The sequence below is a fragment of the Pygoscelis adeliae genome, unplaced genomic scaffold (genome assembly GCF_000699105.1).
Source record: "Pygoscelis adeliae isolate BGI_AS28 unplaced genomic scaffold, ASM69910v1 Scaffold31, whole genome shotgun sequence".
NCBI lineage: Eukaryota > Metazoa > Chordata > Aves > Sphenisciformes > Spheniscidae > Pygoscelis > Pygoscelis adeliae.
The window spans coordinates 3823713-3839597 of NW_008824233.1; positions in this window are offsets into that span (position 1 = coordinate 3823713).

A 15885-nucleotide genomic window follows, 5' to 3' on the forward strand; every position below is an offset into this window, starting at 1 on the left:
GGTGGGGGAGAAAAAAATCTAAGAAAAAGTGGGGAGGAAGAGAAATAAGTAGAAAGCGTGTGTGGAAAGTTTCCTCCTTTCTTCTAAGTCTGCTCATGGTTTATTTCTAAACGCTACAAGAAAAACAATGAGATGGAGAAGGAGGAAAACCCACAGCAACAAGCTCAAAGAGGTTTGTTTTTTTTTTTCTAGCAGTATTTGTAGCCATCAAAAGGACCTTGTACCTTCAACAGACCATTTTGTTCCTCACTCCTGGTTTTCATGTAAGTCTGCTTGGTCATCTCCTGAGAGGACCTGATAAAAGATGTGTGGCTCGTGAAAAAGGACGTGCTAAGAAGCTGATGTGAGTTATGTGGAGGAAGCTGCGCGAGACAGGAGGAGCAGTGGGGGAGAGGTGATGCAAGGCAGAAAGGATGGCATGACATGAAGCGTAGGGTCCCAGAACAGCACTTTTTTTTAAAAAAAAATGAGTGCTGCCCTGCCCTAGCCTGGGTGAGAGCAGCTGCGTTGCACTCTGCTGTCTCCAGAGGCAGAGCTGGAGCAGAGCTCTGAGAAGAACAGCATCCTTGGGCTGGTGTTCTCTGTGCTGCACAAAGCCCAAGTGACCTCAAGAGAAACCGAGGCAGTGCCCTGGGCTATTTCTGTGGCCATCACTGTTGGTAAGCTCTGCTACACTGCCCAAACAAGCTTTAGACCATTTGCTGTTATAATCCCCCCTTTTTTTCCCCTGCCAGCGATGTAGCATCTACCCTGGTATGGACACAGAGACTATTTCAAATTAATTTGAGGCTATGTTGTCCGAGTTCACCCGGGAAGAAGCTTGCACAGTGTGATGACAAAATCAGCCTCATACTGAGCATCAGCTGGAGGGGAGGATTGTTAGTAACCTTAGGCTTTATTTTTTTGTTTTAAAGTCCTCAAGCTTTACGCTAAGCACAAAATAAAAAAGCCCTAACCCTGTAAAAGAAATGACTGTAGATTAAATTAAAAAAGAAAATTCTGTGTTACTGCAGGTGCCTATTATCATGGTATCTAAATTGAAAGTGTATCAATGTCAAGAACATTCAACAACAACGATTGGGTTTGTCTGGTGGTTCCTTCAGAATAAAGTGTGCTTTACTGTTTGCTTGGGTGTGTTTTCAAAAGTGCTTGTTTGGAAGAGCACCTTGGAGATGGCTTTGCACAAAGATGTGTTTTAGATCTTGAAGTCAGTTCTGTCAGGACTGGACTTAGCCTGATTTTTTGGGAATAGTCAATATCTTCAATATTATGACTGCTCTGTAATTTTAAGCTGGATTTATCCTATTGCATTGTCTTTGGGGGGCACCACAGAAGAAGCTGAAGAAGTTGAGACAAAGCTGTGCAGATCAGGACTGTCAAGGTTTTGAACTTTGCTCCGAAATTAATAAGGAGCCTGTAGAGCTTGGAAGTATGAGCAAAAGGTGTTCAAGCTGACTTCTCTTTTAAGGCACCTTGCCATGCACTGGAGCAACTCCAGTTATTTTTGTAGTAGTTCCATTCAGTGATGTCTGGACAGATAGATAGATAGATAGATAGATAGATCGACGGGAAGACCGACCGACCAATTGGTCCTCACAGGACAGGAGGAAATCCTCCTAGGCCAAAAAAAAAAAGGGAAAAAAACCCCTGTTTTCTGAACACTGAGCGTGCTGCCGTTATCCAAGAGCAGCAGGGACTCTACTGCAGTGAAGAGCAGTCACAGCAGTAGAACAACATGAGGTCTGAGGCTTTGATCGTTGCTCTTTCACAAACACCTCCCAGTGCTCTCTGCTTTGTGCAAGCCTCATGTTTGTCCTGCCCCCCCATCGGTCTCGAGCTGTCTGTTTTTCAGCTTTCTGATTATTTCCTTCCTTGGGTCTTGGGGGTGGCATGAGTTAAAATCCATCTGTATGCATGAAATATATCTAAAATTGTATTCCCACTGATATCTTAAGCTCCTGAAAATTGTACTATACTTCCCAATCACACGTGATGTTAAAATTATTTATATAATTTTATAAAATATAATAGCCAGGTAGGACATGTTTTCTTTCCTTGAAACTGAAGCTGTTTTTTGGTTTTTTTTTTTCAGGCTACTTTCCCCACTATCTAGAAACTGCCGTTCTGTAGGAAGGTTTTCAGGCTAGGAGGCAAGAAAGTTGAACTACTACCCTAGTCAGCTCTTCTTGTGACACCTTTGGAAGTCATTTCTCCCCCACGAGACTTTCTTGCTCCCTCTTTTGTAAAGTACTTTGAGATGTCTGATTAAAAAATAGGGTATAGAGGTAAAGTTCTGTGCTAGCTCTCAAGTTCCGCTGTTAGATCAATCAAAGGAAAGATCCCCCCCCCCCCAGCTTTATTATTTTGTTTTAAAGTCCTCAAGCTTTACACTAAGCACAAAATAAAAAAGCCCTAACCCTGTAAAAGAAATGACTGTAGATTAAATTAAAAAAGAAAATTCTGTGTTACTGCAGGTGCCTATTATCATGGTATCTAAATTGAAAGTGTATCAATGTCAAGAACATTCAACAACAACGATTGGGTTTGTCTGGTGGTTCCTTCAGAATAAAGTGTGCTTTACTGTTTGCTTGGGTGTGTTTTCAAAAGTGCTTGTTTGGAAGAGCACCTTGGAGATGGCTTTGCACAAAGATGTGTTTTAGATCTTGAAGTCAGTTCTGTCAGGACTGGACTTAGCCTGATTTTTTGGGAATAGTCAATATCTTCAATATTATGACTGCTCTGTAATTTTAAGCTGGATTTATCCTATTGCATTGTCTTTGGGGGGCACCACAGAAGAAGCTGAAGAAGTTGAGACAAAGCTGTGCAGATCAGGACTGTCAAGGTTTTGAACTTTGCTCCGAAATTAATAAGGAGCCTGTAGAGCTTGGAAGTATGAGCAAAAGGTGTTCAAGCTGACTTCTCTTTTAAGGCACCTTGCCATGCACTGGAGCAACTCCAGTTATTTTTGTAGTAGTTCCATTCAGTGATGTCTGGACAGATAGATAGATAGATAGATAGATAGATCGACCGACCGACCGACCGACCAATTGGTCCTCACAGGACAGGAGGAAATCCTCCTAGGCCAAAAAAAAAAAGGGAAAAAAACCCCTGTTTTCTGAACACTGAGCGTGCTGCCGTTATCCAAGAGCAGCAGGGACTCTACTGCAGTGAAGAGCAGTCACAGCAGTAGAACAACATGAGGTCTGAGGCTTTGATCGTTGCTCTTTCACAAACACCTCCCAGTGCTCTCTGCTTTGTGCAAGCCTCATGTTTGTCCTGCCCCCCCATCGGTCTCGAGCTGTCTGTTTTTCAGCTTTCTGATTATTTCCTTCCTTGGGTCTTGGGGGTGGCATGAGTTAAAATCCATCTGTATGCATGAAATATATCTAAAATTGTATTCCCACTGATATCTTAAGCTCCTGAAAATTGTACTATACTTCCCAATCACACGTGATGTTAAAATTATTTATATAATTTTATAAAATATAATAGCCAGGTAGGACATGTTTTCTTTCCCTGAAACTGAAGCTGGTTGGTTTTTTTTTTTACCCAGGCTACTTTCCCCACTATCTAGAAACTGCCGTTCTGTAGGAAGGTTTTCAGGCTAGGAGGCAAGAAAGTTGAACTACTACCCTAGTCAGCTCTTCTTGTGACACCTTTGGAAGTCATTTCTCCCCCACGAGACTTTCTTGCTCCCTCTTTTGTAAAGTACTTTGAGATGTCTGATTAAAAAATAGGGTATAGAGGTAAAGTTCTGTACTAGCTCTCAAGTTCTGCTGTTAGATCAATCAAAGGAAAGATCCCCCCCCCCAACTTTGATAGTAGCATACGTGGAGGGAAAATAATGGTTGTTATGACTTGCTAAGACCCTCCAGTTGTAACACATTTGTCCTGCCTTATGGAAGGGCTGCAAACAAAATGCGTATAATAACCTCGGGTGTTTAATCTCTGCAAAACATAATTAACCATTTGAAAGGGTGGTTGGAGGGTTAAGCTAGGAAGAATAAACTAGTAGTATAATAACATCTATATTAAAATAAAAAAAAAACCAACACACAGATTTAACGTGTTATATAATCTCTGTTAAACTTGCTCTGGGAAATCCTCCAAGAGCTAGTGTCAGTCTCCATTTTGTACAAGTCTGTACATAACCTCTATAAGAATTTGTATGAAGTTGGGTGGGGAAACAGTGAAAGAAAATGTTAGAGCAGAATGTAGCCTGACCAAAGTCTTTCTGTGATGGAGCATTCAAGGCAGGAATGGAGGGAGGGTTACTCCTTCCCAGGTCTTTCCACAAAACCGCCCCCTCTGCGCAGGTGATTTCCAGTGCCTTCTCCCAGGCAGGGGGCTTCCCAGTGCAATCGCATTTCACTTTTGACATCGAGCGGCAGTCTGAAAGGCTTCTAGGTGTGTCAACCTCATAAGTAATCACTGCTTTGAGATGTTACATTAGAAAACAGTCGCACTTTTCTCTCAGCTGGATGCTGCCGTGCCATGGAAAGAGTCTAGCGTGTTTACGGCCCCGTCAGCCACGTAGACGGTACCTATCAGTTTGTGTTTGCTCTGTTGCTTACAGATACAGCAATTCATTTAATGACTGCTAATAACACAGAACACGGACCATACCACAGAGCTATCTCTTTTCCAGGAGCTCAGTCACTGTCTGTCTCATACGCAGATGGTATTCACTTATCTCTCCTCGGAGAATGACTTGGAGCAAAGTGGTTTGAAGCATGGTGTTTAGATACATGGGGGAAAGGTGCTGAAAATAGAGGAATTATTCACGCTCCTTTTGTGAAATGTGGAAGAAGTTCTTAGCACATTTCTGCCAAAAGACAAGTCCGATTGTATCGATCTCCTCCTCTTGCTGAGCTTTCGTCGTCTTTTGTTCTGTCCTTTCCACCTTTCTCTTTCTCTTCTGGTGTTGTTACCCTGCTTCTTTCCCATTCCCTGACAGAAAGGATTGTTTTCCTCTACACGGCCCAGCAGAGCAGCAAGGAATGCTGAAAATACTGATGACGTGGAAGTGATGTGGAACATGGCACGTTTCATCAAACGAACATGTTATACAGTAACATTCAGAAGCTTTTACTGAGGCATCCTTTCCGCTGAAGGCAGTGGGATATCTGTGCAATAGAGCACTGGGTGAGGAGATCGGGGTTTGACTTTTCTGCTTTTATTTGCTTATGACCAGACCATTCATCTAATAAAGATGTGAAGTTCTCCTCAGGGAAAGTAAATTGTGAAAAAGTGTATTGCAAGAAGTTATATTGCGTTTGGTTTTGCAAAATAGGGCACGATCCAACTTCCACTGAAAACAATGAGTGTGCATTAAATGTTGTAAGAATTGGCTCCTGCTTACAACTGCAAAATACTTGATGACGGCCTTGCTTTTGTTTGCCTCAGAAGTTCACTTTTTGGTAATGATCTTTGTCAGGAAATCAATTGGGAGCGAGATAAAACAATGCACTGGTGAGGTTAGCACTGAATGTTAATACAGTTTCCTGAACCGTGGGTCTTGCCTTGTATTCCGGCCTGCTTCAAACGACCCCGCAGAGTGGCTTTGAGTTTTGAGCGGGGTCAGCAGGCTTGAAGCAGCTAACTTGGCCTCCGTGAATTTTACTTTTCAGTGAGGCTATGCAACTTATTTTTTATTACCAAGATTAAAAATGCATTTAACGTTAGCAAAGTCCACGGCACTGGGAACTCCAGCGTCTTTTTTTCCCAGAGCTTGGAAGAGCAGTAGGAAATGCGGGGGCTCTTTCTGGAGCACTGCATAGGTAACCTTGGCAAGCACGAGGTAGAAAACGTGCGGTGCTGACTGGATTCTGCTGTTCGACGGCTTTGCTCTGGAGCCTATTCCTCAACCTGCCTTTTAAAATACAATTTTCTTGATGTTTTTTGAAATGTTTACTGAAGTTTGCCTGCCCCTTCTTCATAGCATTGTGATTTCACTTGAAATCAAGTGATCTGTCATGACATGCACTGAGAAAATATTTTTCAGGTTTTTTTCTTTTAGTTCAAAGGCTAAGTTTAGAATAGAGCCAATGGACCAACCATCTTCTGTCTAAACTACCTCTAATATCAACAGTTTAGCTAGTTTAGCTGTTCCGCAAGGAGTGAAGTTGAAAAAAACAGTTTTACGTTTACTACATCTCTCGCCTTTACTTTGCCTCTTTATAGGTACAAACTAGTATACATACTGGTACCCACGTACCTAACGGTACACGGAAAGATGCATGCAACTTAGAAAATGCATACCTTCAGAAGTTCTCAGCATCGGTTGACAGGGAACCTACAAATGCACTTGAGATTAAATAGGCTTTTATTGATATGTCTCTGTTCCCAAGTCTGACTTCCCAGTCCTACTCCAAAGTGAAGGAATGGCTTTCAGGTCTTCTTTTTTGGGTTTCCATACTCTGTTTTGAGTGTTGCTCCTTTGATAAGATAGGAGTAGCATATTCAGTGGTCAGTATAACAAGTTGTTGTTTTTTCCCCATAAGCGAACTGATTTTTTGCATACTTTTTTGTATACTTGAAAATTTCTCCAACGTTTCTAAATACCATTTTTTAACCTGATTGGTGCCAATGATTATTGCCAATGTAGTAGGAGCTGGTAGGACATCCTAGTCAGATGTTGTCATCAGCTCTTTGGAACTAGGTAGTAACTTGTTCTTAACAAATAAACTCACAGTCATTTAACATCCACCTCCACTTCAGGCATTTCCATGGTTCATGGCTGTCTGTGGCCGCCTCGGTGTCTCCTCAGTGACGTGTCCACCTCACCTTTCTCTTTTAGTTGTTGCTCATAGATGTGCCGTCTTCTGCGTGCCTTCTGGGTTTGCTCTCCACATAACGAGTAACCTGTTTGGTTTTCCCGAGGTGGCTCTTCCGTTCTTCCTCTCTTTTCTTTGGGGCAGGGGAGGGGGAGGATATCTCCCGGCACGATGGAAAGCCTTCACGCTGAAAACTAGTTTGTTCCTTTCAATCAGAAAAAATCTGCACTTTCCACTAGTTTGCAATTAATGTGGGTATGAGATAGCTGACTTTGCAGCTCTCTTAGCTGTTTCAGTGGCGGACTCAATTTTTAATATTATTTTAAATATCAAATATTTCCTGTGTTTCAGTAAGAAACTCTTTCGTAAGAGTTCTGTTTTTGAGTTAGTTCCGTTTTTTTAAAAGCTTCAACTTTTTGCATCTACCTTTCGGCAGAGTTATCTTTTATATTCAGTACTGCTGTGACCGGTATATATAAGGTGACATCAGTAACTTATTCTGATTGAAACTGATAATTGCCATAGAATTGATTGGCATCTAGGTAGCATTTAGCGCTCAGGCAGTATGTTTCAATAACACTGCTAAGAATAAGAGACAGTGTTTGCAAGGTCTGCCCAGGGAGGTTAGACGATAGGAATTCTCCCTCCCTGCCTTAGAAAGAACTCTCTGAGCAACTGGTTCTTTCTGTGTCTTCCTAAGAAGTGCTGAGCACTTCTACTTTAAAGCAATGGGCACCCTGGAAAATTAAGTCTACAGGAGCTAATGAAGGCTACAGGTGTGTTCATAATTGACTCAAAGGTTTTTTTCATCTGGCAAATTTAAAAAAGAACGGCAAAAAATGGTTTTGAAAAGTAATTCTTGACACCAATCCAGCTCCAAAAATATTGTTTCCCATTTACTTCCCATGTTTCACACTGTTTGTGTGATGAAATATAAGCAGCACTACTTCCGAGTGTCCTGATGTGCAGCCTGCATGACACCTTCAACAAAAATTCAGAATATGGTAGCAATATCCTGAAAACTGTATCTCACCTGCATAAGGGTATCGTAGGCTTCTGTTTAAATCTTCTGGAGATGGGGCATTTGGAGAAGAATTAGAAAAATAGCGTTAGTTTGCTATAAGAACAGAGTGGTGTTTAAGTTCTAACAGATCGATGTTTAAGTTTTGATAATTACCCTCTACAGAGCTGAAATCTAGTCTGGTGATGACAGCTATTTCACTTACTTTAAGAGGTATGGACGCAAATAACAACTGAGCAGCTGACCTCAATATCTGCTGAAGCTGAAGAAGACCTTTTTGAATACTCTGAGGTCTCTGTCTAGCCTTCCGTGCATGAAAGAGGAGAACCCACTAGGGAACTGTTGCCGGGTTTTTTTTTCCCTTTATTTAATAAACAGGATGGGAAATTACTACAAACACTGAACTCAGTCAGGCAATGATGTCCACACTTCTAAGCTAACACAAAAAGCAGTGGAAACACACACAGTAAGAATGCTGGAAAAGGCACTGCGTGTTGTTATTTTTCAACTGGGCACGCTTGGCATTTTTATCTTTATTCAGATGCTTCTTTTAGGCCAGATTATACCACTGTAAATCTACGCAAACAGCTGTAAGCAACAGTACAAGTACCTCCCTTGTGAATACTTCAGTATTACAGCAATGGTCCAAGAAATGTCATCTTGCAGTAGCATTACTGCAGTGTTTTGGAAGGTTGGTGTGCTAATTTAGGGGAGAAATCGTTTTCTGCATAATTTTCAAAACTACTGAACTTCAGTTTCCCGAACTTGGGAAGCAATAGATACAAGATCCTAATTAGGCTTTGAGACACTTTAAACGGAGTATATTTTCAGTAGTAGATGCGGCCTTTACACATTGCAATTCTTTGGCTTCTCAAGAATAGCGTGTTTAACGAATCGCAGAAAGAAACAAGAATCACGGTAGCGGTTTCAAAATAGCGAGTTATTGAGGGAACCTAAAGGAGGGACCACCTCCCCCCAACACACACACGCACACACGCACGCACAGTTGTTGGTGTCATAGCATACACGTGTTTGTGTGTGTCTGTACGTGTTCCTCTGGGTGCCAGCCAGCGGGAGAGGCAGCGCAGGCTTCCCTATCGGCTTGTGTTGAATTAGAGCAGCGCAGTTCCTGCCTCACCTACGGCCTCTCTCCCACCCTGGTGGAAATGAGAGGGTTTTTCATCAATAACATGACAGTATGTGCTTTATGTTCTTTATTGTCAAGGGTTTTCCCAATCCTTTTTGGTGAGAGAAATCTGACCTTTTCAACCCAACAGCTCTTGAGGGATAATTTTTTTTATAGATATACACATATAAAAATATATATATATGGATATATTAGATATATAATTAGAACAAAGCGCAAACACACAAACTATCTCCAAAAAGTCTCCTGACTTCATCAATCCCAAAGGAAACCAAGATTAACTTTGATTTCCCTAGGAACAGAATCCAGCCCTTGATGCTGAATATTCCTTGACAGGTAGTTGTTATTATAGAGCAAAATTTCAAGATGCGACTAGCAAGCTCTCACAGAGTACAACAAACCACATCAAACATGCAAGGGGTATCTTGGCACTTAATACTTGAATTGCCAAGTGCAAAACAGAATCTTTCGGAGAAGTTAAGACCCAGAAAATGGGGAAAGAAAAAAAAAAAACAAAACCCAAAACAGATTAATAGCAAAATTAGATTTTATCATTCTCTTATAGGGATGCAGTAAACTACCGGTGACTTTGCTGTACTCTTGTAGAGTTGTGGTGAGAGATCTTTTCCACATCTTTTCAACCATAAAAGAATAAAAGAAAGGTGTGGGGTTGGGTGGTTTGTTTTTTCCCATGAGAAGTCAAGATCCGTAAATACTTATGTACTGAAGTGGATGATGCTGCAGCCAGAAATACATGCGGCTCTGCCACAGGGACATTCAGTGGCACGTTGATTTTCCTGTAGCCGATTCCTGGTCCGAAAGCAATGACAACGCGCTAGCTATTTGAGAACTGGGTCTCTAGATCTGCGCTTTCATAAGTGTCGTTGGGTCTCATACACCTGTATTAAGGTTCAGGGGAAGAAGTTTCTGTGGAAAAAATCATCGCTTGGTGCAAACTTTTTTTCGAGGGATCCATGGAAAAACTTCCTCCCTGCTTGCATTCCAGGGAATCGAAGGTTGTCTGTTAAAATCTCATTGAAATGCCTTTTGACTGGCAAAGCAGAACCAAGCACGTGACGTAGACGTTAAGTTACTGCTTCTCTACAGAAGCTGTTACAGCTGTGGAGGGAACCTAAACTTAGTTGTTGACACACTGTTCTTGAGAACGACAAGAGAGATTGTGTTCATTAGGCCAGCCCCATCGTTCTTGCTAAAAGCGGTCTCGGGTTTCCATGTATATTTTCGAATCAAATTAGAAACGCTGCTCCCGAGACCTCCTTCAGCTGACAGTGACGGATTGCACAACCTGATAAATAGTAGGCATTCCTAGAGATGTGCTAATACCCGAGTCGCCACGAGTGGTTAGATAATGAAAACATACGCGGAGCCATATATTTAAATTAGCAGAGAACTTTACCTCTTCCTCTGATAATGCAGTCCACACCTGGGGAGTGGCCACTTCTCGAACGGAAACGGGAAAGGTTTGTTCCTCGGTTGTTTTTGAAGCTAAATGCTATTATTCGGTCACGGTGGATTTCCTCTGGCTGGTTTTTTATCAGCTATAATTAAAACAGCCACCTCCTTTCACTCAGCTCTCGGCACATACTTACACAGCTAGATCTACAGTACTTAATCCCACCAGGAGAATCTTTGTAGTTCTACCTGTTTGTTACCTAACTCAGCTGTAGAAGAAAGCAAGAGAAATGGAAAGAACAGGCTTACTGGCCTTAAAAAAAAAAAAAAAGAGAGAACCCACTTAAACTCATATGGTTGCAGAAATTAAATTACTGTTTCCTCCACCCACTGAATTGGTATAGTCTTCACGGTAACGTTGCGTCTTTCTTACTTCAATTGCATGCTAAAATTGCAGCAGAATACAACTGGGGAGACTGGGATTTGATGCCATAATCCAGGAATCCGGCACTTTTCAAAAATATAATTCATATCGGAATGAGCTGTCTAGAGGGGGGGGTGAGAACTGCTCCGCTGAGCGCGTTCTTGTCGTCTGCCCTCTGCCACAGTAACGGGCTTCCGTGTTCGAGGGCTCCAACACGCGGCTCCCTTCTGGGGAGCTGGGGTTTGCTCAGCCGTTGGATCTCAGGTGCCGACGGAATTTTCACCTGGTAAAATCTCAACAGAAAAAGCGGAGCATTCAGCCAGATGCCAGGCCTTCAGATAAGAGGTAGGTCGAAGGAGACCCCCAGACAAATACTTTTATAATGTGGCTTTGCAGCGATGAGTCTTTTTGGCAGTCTCTGACAGTAAACGAACATAGCAGAGTCAGGACCGAGACATTGTGAAATGTGCACAATCCAAAATGACAAGAAAGAAAGAAGAGCTTTCAGCACTTAGCCCTCTTCTTAGATTCGTAGACCCTTGTTTCCTTCTCCTTAGTGATGTTAAAACTACGACACATATATAAATATCTGTGATAATGTCGTTCAACCCAGGAATACTATTCTCCTATTGGTGAAACTGAAATGGAACAGAGCTTATTCTAATTTCTGTGCAAGGAATCATGTCTCAATGGATAGCAAAAGGCAGTTTGCTTTGTGCTAAGACAGGAAACGATGAGTTGCAGATAATGTAATTTACAATAGCTGTGAATAAATTATTATCTGTATTAAGCAATAATGGCAATTTTCCTTTTTCACAAAGTTTTTTATACAGGCGGATGAAGCAATATCAGCTAAATTAGCTATTGCCAAAAGAGTTACAAATGCATACAAAGTAATGAAGACATCATCAGTACCTTAGTAGCATATCTTGTATAAGCGCAGACAATTAGTACAGCAGCTAAACACGGAGTCTACAGAGGTGGTTCTCGGAGGAAGAAATAAGCTTGATCAGAAAACAACTGTGGATATCTGAAGGGGAAACGTGAATGTACCAGTTGCCTATATGGCAAGCGAGTAGTGAAAAATGAAGAGACATGCTGTGGCCTGCACTTAGGAGAGTGAAGTTTTGCCTCTTGAGAGGTGCCTTTACTGACGTGTTGTCTTTCCTACCGCTTTTCTTCAATGCTGTTTGTCTTCGGTTACATTTTTGACAGCAAAAGTTCCTTCGCTATTCCTCACAGCAAAGGCAAGACAGCATCAAAAACTACCATTTGGGAAGGCCAAAAAATCATACAGACTCTACCTAAGTTGCAGCCCCCTCTCCCCCCGCCCCGTGTTTCTCGCTAATCCCCGTTTACCAAATCGACCTTTCAGTGATTCAGAAATAGCTAGCGTGTATCACCGACCGGACCGCCGAACCCTGCATCTCCAGCTGCTCACCGTGCTTGGGAGGAATACCCAAGGCAAACACCGGTTTCTCTGATACGGTGCAAGAGATGGGGAAGGGGGGGAAGCGTGTTCTCAAGTTCTCAACTTATTGAACAAACCTTTGAATTTTCTTTCTTGTTAATTTGTGCTAAATTTGGGCATGGACCAAAACCCTAGCTCTGCAGCGTTTCCCCTGTACTTTGATTCGATGTTCAAATGTTCATGAAGCAGGTTCACGTCGAGGTTCGTCCCTTTGTTCTCAGAGGTTTGCCTGGCTGCTGCCTTTTACTATCTCTTCTGCCTCTAAGAAAAACTGATGTTATCTTCTAAAGAGAAAACTCAAGATTGTATTTGCACCTGAGGATTTCCTGTGTGCCCATCCCCAGCCTCTGCGGCGAGGGCAAGGAGCAGCTTTACATGGCTGCGCTTCTTCGAGAGAGCTTTAAGAAATAGTCCTTGCGCAGAAGCTGAAGAAATCCCCAGCTACTGGTGCCTTTGATCTCAGATAAAGGTCAGCCTGTCTAGCAGAAAGCGTGATCGGAAATGCAACCTCACATCATCCTTCACTTTCTCTTCCTTAGGCTGAAATGATTCACTGCGCCTTTCAGGGTACGCCTTCACCACAGCACCTACGGGTTTTACTTCAGCTCTTCGGAATAGCTTTATTTCATCTCAGGCACCAACCAGCTTAAGCCAGGACCGCCAAGATTTTCAATGAGCTGATAAGAAACTGTCCACCACGTTTATTATTACAGCAATGTTTAATAGCTATTGTAGGATTTGGTTGGTTGGTTGGTTGGTTGGTTTTAAATACATATAGGCCTACTAGTGTGAGTGTTAAAAAATCACAGTTATACTGGTCTTATCCCAACAAGCACATACTATTTCCTTGCACTGAGAGTTTCCGAGGCTCTCCGAGCATGCTGTGGGTCCTGAGCCTCCAAACACTAACACCCACGAAGTTCCACCTAGCGCAACGCCAAAGTTGCTGACGCACAAAGCTTTTGGGAGCTGCTTCTCACAACACCCACCTCTGCAAGATTATCGCTGCACGGCTGGTGGGGGAAATACATGACTTACTTTACTTCCTTACACATTCTACAGGTAAGACTGGCACAACAATTTCGTTCATAATTTTGTTACAAATGCTAATGTGTGGTGTTTTTTTTTTTAATTGCTTTTGAATTGCTGTATAACTTTAGAAATGTTGTTACAGCTGTGAAGATTGGTTATTAACCGACAAATAACTTGCGTAAAGGTAAACACTTTTTCTGCTGAGTTTCCTCAAAGCCATATTGGCTCAAGATAGTTATCACCAGAGAAGATGAGTGACAGGAACAGTAAATACCGAACGCTTCGAGTACAGGCTGTTTGTCGCCTCTTCTGTGCTGAGAGACGGGATTTCTATCAGCATAGGATTTCTATAGGATTGTGCCTTTCACAGACTAAGGCACCTCGCACTGCTGAGAAGGAGGAATGAAGTGCCAGTGTCTGGGAGGGACTACGCATCTCCCTTCTCGACTGGGATCGGTGCCTTAGCGGGGGCTAGGAGATGCCGCTTTGGGGGAAATACAATGGTATTCCCAGGTGGGATGCAACACAGAAGCAGTGTTACTCGTCCCTGATAGTGGGAGGATCACAGTTTATCCAATTCATCTTTACGAAGGTGTCGTTCACTACCTATAAAGGTCAATCGACTGACCTAGAGATGCAAGTTGCTTCTGGGTGTGGAGTAGGAAGAAAAACAAACAGAAGAACAACGATGGACTCTTCTTCTGTACAACACGTCTTCTGGCACACCGAAGCTTGCACGAGGGAGAAGTAGCGTATGACTGCAGAAGGTGGAGATTATCTCCGGTACATGATCCCCAAAGTAAAAGCGGAAACGGGGATTGAATCACGACTATCAGCCATCATTCGGTCTCTTGAACCTAATTCTGGGAGGTTTTTCAGAAGGATTAACTTTGGGCATAGAGGGCTGGTCTCTCTTGACTTCTTTTGTTGTCGGTGGGAGAGACAGGCTCCTTTAGGAGATGGAAAATAACTCAGTTGCATTGGATTCCCGTCTGTGTGTCAATCCTCAAATTAAGGTTGTGCCAAGATGTAGTCATAAGGTGTGTCAGTCCTCTTCCAAGTTGCCAGTGCCTTCTCCAGAATTTTAGCTCTCCTTTTTCTAACAAAAGCCTCTCGCTGCTATCATTTCCAAGAAAAATCTAACAAGATGACTTGCGTGACGTGCAGGCGTGTTCGCTTGAGTCTGTGGAGAGCCTTCTGATATAGCTGTAGGGTTTGCCCTTGGCTCAGTGCAGCGTTAATTCGGGTGCCAAGTGATAGTAAACTGCTGCCAGTGTTCTTGATTGTTCTACTGACCCACGCAAGCCCAGTGTTCTCAGCCGTAGAGCAGAGCCCTGCTAACCCGAAAGGCTCGATTACCCACCCTTTACCTACGGCTCACCCGCTCCTGCCCCTGGTGCTCCCACTGCCGATGTCGCTGCGAGAATTGCTGTACGTAGCACACCTACGTGGAGGCTGTGTCTTTTGGTTTGTCTTTATTCAAAACAGAGTGGTTTTGCGAAAGAAATCTAAAATACAGCAGGAGAAGATAGATTTGCACCCCTAAGCGCCGCTCTGCAGGAGTAATTTTTGTTAGTTTTCTCGGTCATTTTTGTGCTTCAGTAGGAATTTTTGTTAATTTGAACAGTGATAGGTTCCAAAGCTTTCAGACGGATTTCGCTGAAAATGGTTTTGTACTTTGCGCTCGTAGCGTGTCTGAGACTGCTTTTGGTGAGCGATCACATTTTCTAATTCCCCTAGCAATGTTAGGGATGAATTGGGATATTTTTATGACCGCGCCAAAGATTTTTACGCTGCTGTTTGTCACTTGAGCCTCCGTAATCGGAAGAAGACAGCACTTATAGTTTGTCTCTATCAGCAATCTGTTAATCGCAAACTTCGAAGTATTAGTGATATTCAGTATATAACCTTTAATGCATAAAGATTTTATTTCATAGAGAAATACGTGGTTGAAGTAAAGTTTTTGTATGATGATGGAAATTAAAAAAAAAAAATGTAGTTTGGGTATTTTCGTTCCAAGCCTAGTGAAGAAAAATAACTGCACTACATCCATGAGTGCGACCTGGGTGGACAGACTGTGCCGCAGCAGAATACCTTCCTACTGGGGCGTTCTTCTTTGTGGGGAGTATTTGCTTTCGGATGAACGTTCCTGCTAAGCAGCTCCATGTATTCTTAATGCGGGTTGTTTTTTTTCTTTGGGGCAAAAGGTGGGAGGATATGATTTTTTTGCGTGAAAGAGGTTGTAAAAAGCCCGTTAGAATGTTTCAGACAAACTTGGGGCTGCAGCGATGTTTAGCCGAGCACGGGACGTCTCAGCTGTTCCAATACGTTGCATGTTGTTACGAAATAATTCTCAGAACTTTGATTTCTTTTTACATCGTTTTTCCAGGTTCTTTTAGTTGCCTTTTAAAACACTTCAGTCGAAAAAAAAAAACCCCAACAAACCAACCCAAAACAAAACCCACAAAACAAAACAACCGTACGTCAGAGGTAGTATTTGGCCATAAAAATAACGGCTTCGAAGGCACCGCTGTGACCTCTTCAGCACCAGGGCAGGGAGGCAGCGGTGACCGTCGGACGGGACCCCGCCGCGCGCGGGCT